This window comes from Glycine soja, chromosome 8 (genome assembly GCF_004193775.1).
Source record: "Glycine soja cultivar W05 chromosome 8, ASM419377v2, whole genome shotgun sequence".
NCBI classification, from domain to species: domain Eukaryota; kingdom Viridiplantae; phylum Streptophyta; class Magnoliopsida; order Fabales; family Fabaceae; genus Glycine; species Glycine soja.
In genome coordinates, this window is record NC_041009.1 from 38,998,976 (window position 1) to 39,004,975 (window position 6,000).

Below are 6,000 nucleotides of genomic sequence, written 5' to 3' on the forward strand. Positions count from 1 at the left end.
TTACCTAAATTTATTGAAGATCACACGATCTTGTAGAAGTTTTAATTTGTTTTTTATTTAATAAGTTTAACTAATAATTTTTAAAAAAATATTAACGAATAATACAAAATATACTAAGAAGTATATTAAAAACCAAGGATTAAAATAATAGTCATTTTAATGACAACTTTGGTCCTTATAAAATATGATGTTTTTATTTTATTTTACTCCTTTAAAGATTGAAATGCTTAGAGACTAAAAAAAAAACTTTAAAAAGCTACAACCAAAAACATCCTATTTTATAAGGAAATAAAATCATATTTAAGCATTTTAATGACTAACCTGATATTTTTGTGTTACTTTAATATATTTTTTTATAAAAACCAATCGGATACCTATCTTTTGGGTTAACAACCTATTACTAATAGGAAATTAGTATTCTCACCACCAGTAGTGCCTGGCAATACCAAGAAGGATGAAATGTCTTTTTTGCCCACAAGTCCAAATCCCTATACCCCCTAACCCCTTCTCCAAGCACCGTCTCACCGCCCCACCCTGACCATAGATCCGACCAGATCGTAGTTGAGATTTACGCATATGGGTTTTCACAAGGTGCGACAACCTTGTTTGCAGAGGCGGAGGGGTTGCGCACAGTCGTGTATTTGGGGATTTTTACGGTTTGGTTTTGTTGAAGGCGAAGGGGATGCAGTGATCTTGTGGCTTAATTTCTCTAATGAAGACGAAGGGATCTTGCTTGGGTTTGAATCTGTGTTGTTGTTGTTGCGTTTTTTGTTTGGGATGTGTTCAGGTGCTTGTCCACCCGATTCTCATTTTCGTCTTCTCTCCTTCTCAACGGAAGCGTATTTCCGTTTCAGTAAGTATGGTCGAAAAAAAATTAAATCCAACCGAATCGGATTTCTCTTATTTAATTTTTTTTCTTCATCCATTAAATAAACAACAGAAACAAACACTATTATATTGTGCAAGTGTATAACAGACGGAAATGTGTTTCCGTTGATAAATTGTTTCACAGCTCCATTTAAGCAATGAAAATACATTTTTGTTTTGTTTCGGTTAAGGGGAAATTTGGGAATACAGCTAAAAGGAATGGGTAGTTTCAATACTAAAAGGGGTAGTGCTAATAGTAATACCCTAAAATTTGGGGCATGACCCAAAACGACTTTATTTTGTACTGCTTTTGTTTGTATAGTGGATTTGTTTTTGTATTCGTCACAGTAGGCCCATTTACATTTTCCTCTTCCTTGTTTCTTCAGTTATCGGTCCTGAATAAATTTATTAATTATTTTTTATGACAAAAAATGAAAATAAATTGACAGAAACTTGGTTATTAACCAAATAAAAGGAATCAAATGATCCATTATTGCAGAATTTTAAAATTGTAAAGTTAAAATAGAAAATTAGTTGCCTAATGCTTAATCAAAGAACTTTTGTATTTTTTTTTATTTTCTAAATTTTATAAAACATGGCTGATGAAAGTTTGGTAACTTAACATTTATCAAATTTAGACACATATTTTCCTCTTAGGAGACGTTTGGTAGGGGAGAACATTTTAATTTCTTGGGAATCTTAAATTAGGAAACTTAATTTTTCATGTTTGGTATTAAAGTATTCGGTAAAAATATCACATAAAATTTTCATTCTAAGAAAACTTACACAAATACTACTAAGAACATTTTCGTGAGAAGGGTATCCAATGCCCTACAACGTGCGGCTTCTGTGAGAACAATATAGAGAATGCATGGCACATTTTCTTTGTTTGCGCCAGAGCCAAGGAAATATGGCTAGAATCGGGTCTTTGGACCCATATTCATGGAAAGGTAGAACAAGCAGAAGGTATACAAGAGCTGATCTTTAATTTTCTAAATTCAGTGTAACTGGGAAAACATTTGCAGTAAAATCGCTACGATCATTTGTTGGAGTATTTGGCGCCCACGAAATGAAAAGAAATGGAACAATAAGGAAACTGATTGCAAAGCTATTGTGGATATTTTCCAAAATAATTCCTTAACTTATTGGTGAGTTTTGTAAAGAGATAAATTAATGTGATCACTCATGGTCTTGCTAGAGTGTCAAACATTATATGTTGGCTCTCAATTTTTTTTTATTGTATTGTTTATCAGTTTTTGAATGAAATATGATAAGCACCTTTCCATACAAAAAATTAAGGGTAAAACTTCTTTACGCTAACACGGCATATTAATTAAACATCTACATCACTTTTCCAAGCATAGATAATTATCCTAAAAAAATACATGAACATTGTTATAGATTCATCATTTCTTGAATTTTTTTAAAGTTATATATATCTTCGTCTCTCTTTCTCATTAAATTAATAGTATGTTAAAAAAAAACTTTAATATCAATGCACAAGTAAAAAAAATCACCAATGAAATTTAGAGAAGAAATTTTTTCCATATCTGTGAGGTATGATTTTGGTTGTGTGAAATGGAATGAAAAAAAGAAATTGAAAAAAATATTTGAATTTTAGTAGTGCAGTAAAGATGTTGGATCCATATTAAATAGTAAAAATATCTTCTCCTTTCTCACTAATTTCATCTCAATAGAACAAAGGGTAAAAGATGTGAGACATACGATTTATATAATATAGAATAGAGAAGGATTTTGTGATATAAAATTTAGTGCTTGTTTGGGAACCCATAAAAATTGTTGTAATGCACATTTCTATGCATCTTTAATTAGGGATGTTTATGGGTTCACTTGGATTTGGTTAAATCTATTATCTAATAAAAAAAATGGTTGGATTTGTAAAAAAAATTACATATCCGACTCAACCTTATCCAATCATTAACGGATTGGGTTTATCGGGTATTAATATATAAAAGAAAATTATAAAATTTAAATTATTTTAAAATAATAATTTGTTTTTTGTTAGAATTTTGTAAATATATAATGACTAAATGCACTCAAAAGAAATTAAATTGTAATAATATTTGATTAAAGAATTAATAATTTCAATGCTAATACAATATTTTATTCTATATAGAAAAACTATTATATTAGCATGAGAAAAAGTAAAACAAAATCAAAACAAAGATAAAAACAACAACTTAAAAAAGAAAAAATATTATGGGTGATTTAATTTAATAATTTAATAAACTATGTGAGCAAAAAATTAATGTATTTTTATATTTAAAAAATAAAACTTATTATCCAACCCTTATATAATTGGGTCTTAATTAAATTCGATCAGATTCAATTTGAACATATAAAAATCCAACTCAATTTAATTAGATCAAATTGGATCATCACTTAACCCGGACTACTAAACACTCTTATCTCTAGGGGAGAAGTAGGCTTTTTTACTCATTAGGACCTTTTTTTTTGTGATTTTTTCAAATGAGATCAATTTTAAATAATTATCCAAAAGGGGATAAGTCGTGACAACATCTGAGTTAGAAATTAGAAAGAAATTGTAACACCTGTTACAATTTTTTATTTTTTTAATTGAAGTCGTAAAATTATTTACAAAATTTCAATTAATTTTTTTCCACTTTAAAGTTGTAATCATTTTTTTTTTGGTTTTGTGACTTTAAAGTTGTAAATTTTTTTAAATAAAATTGTTTAAGTTTAAAGTGTTTTTTTTAAAAAGTTTTAATTTTTTTATGTTATTTTATTTTGTTTTCTAATTTTTAAAAATTTTTTAAAAAATTATTTATTTAAATGTCAAATAAATAATTATAAGTTTACTTATTAATAGTTTTATTTAATATGGTTTATATTTTTTATGGTTTTATTTTATATGTTATTGATTTATTTTAATTTTTTATTATTTAAAATATATTATATATTTTTAATATTTTTTATTTAAATGTTTGAGTTTATTTAAAATTTAGATAATCTATTAATAAAAATACATATTAAAATTAAATATAATATAATACATTAATATAAAATTAACAATACAAATTAAAGAAAAACATAAATATAAAAAATTTAAAGACTGGAAAATAAATAAGGCACCCTATCTTTTGAGTAGATACATATCTTTCAAATAGGCATCATCACTTCGCATAATTATGGAAAAAAGAACTGCAAAGCAAGCTCATTTAACATCTTATCTTTAATTTGCACCCTCTTTTATATATATAAAAATCACAGACATTATCTACTGAAAATAATCCTTATTTTGTTGGATAAAATCATTATGGCAATAAAAAAAATATCTTTCTAATTCTATTTATTCCGAATAAGATCATTATCCCAACAAAAATCTCCTAGACATCTAATCACTTACCAATGTACATAATTATATATACAGTTAATTTTTTTTAAAAAAATTCACAATAAGAACTCTCATGCACTTTTTATGTCTTAGATTTGTGATATGTAAATTTATGTTATAATCTTAACTATTAGGGTTTATTTAAAACACTTTTTAGTTCATGAACACCAATCCATTATTAGCTGAAGACGATTGGTTAAACATGCATTGAATTATAAGATGTGTGTAAAATAAACACGCTTTTATAAATAATTCTATGATTCAGAATCTCAAATGAGTCTTTAATCCTTATAATAATCAAATTTTTCCCTCATAACCTTATGTTGCATCTACATATAGCTCGTGGGCACATATTTTCGTTCTAGATACATCTCTCTAGCGTTCGCGTATGGCAGAATATTTTTGGAACACACGACTAACGAGTGTGAGCTGGAAAACTATCAGAAGCTGGTGCGCACGCATACACAAAAGCAGTCCATCAGTCATACTTGATGTATATTTTTTTTATACAGTCACTTGATGTATATGGGGATACTTGTCTCTTCTAAAGGTTTTAATTTTTTTTATCCAAAAAATAATAATTTTTTTATTGAAAAAAGTCATAAAACATTACTTATCTGTAAAAAAAAGACCGTACCAAAAACTAAAACATTTAAAAAATAATCAAATTTTATCCAACAGTGTGGTATAGCAAAAATTTGGTCATATAGAATATAAATTTAATTTTTGAAAGGACAAATTAGTCTTATTGTGAAATTATTTTATTATTAAGTTATAATATTTAATAATTAATTTGATAATAAATATTTTTTTATGATTAATTTAACATTAAGTTACCACTTACCAAGTATAAAGTTCAATTTATCATTAAATTATCTGTAGGATTAATTTGTCATACTTTTTTACCTATTTAGAGACAATTTAAATTTTTCATATTTTAAAACTAATTTGTTAGTATCTCATACTTTTAGTCACATATTTAACTATTTATCCAAAACATTACTTATGCCTAATTTTCTTTTACAAATATAGGGAAAAAAAACTATTTACTTAAATAGTGTAGTAAGAAAACTATTCACCATCGATATAAAAAATCACTTATATATTAGGCATAACTACAATTGATATATTATAAAAAAAAATCTCTTTTTATAAATAAGTGATTAGGCATAAAGGATTAATGTGCATTAAGTTAAATCATTCGAATATTATTTGAGTTCAATCATTAATAAAAATAATTCTTGACTATATTTTACTTTATCTTCTGGTCAGACTCTAGATTAACCAATGTTTTTTTTTTTTCGTGATAAACTTGAAGGGTTAAAAAAAATACTACACCTTTTTTATGTAAATATTTTTTTACCCATTTTCCGAAAAAGTGGCCTTTGTTATTAAAACATTGTTTGCGTTTAGCTTGATTTTTTTTAATGATATTCGGTTTAGCTTCTTCAAGAAGAAAAAAATTCTATCCCACCTTCACCATCCTATTACTATATATACTCGCATACCATCCTATTACGGACTCAAATCAAAACCAAATAAGGAGTCATTCAATGTCAATTGATAATTAATGCATAACATTATACTATTATCAATTTTTAACCTGTACAACTTTATACAGGTTAAGACTCATTAGCTATCCACTTGTAATTAACTTTGATTAACTCATTGATTATGTGTAGTTAAAAATATTATTATTTTTCTTTTTTATTTATTTTATAGAATCACTTGTTTATAATTTCTCTCTTTCCATTGAA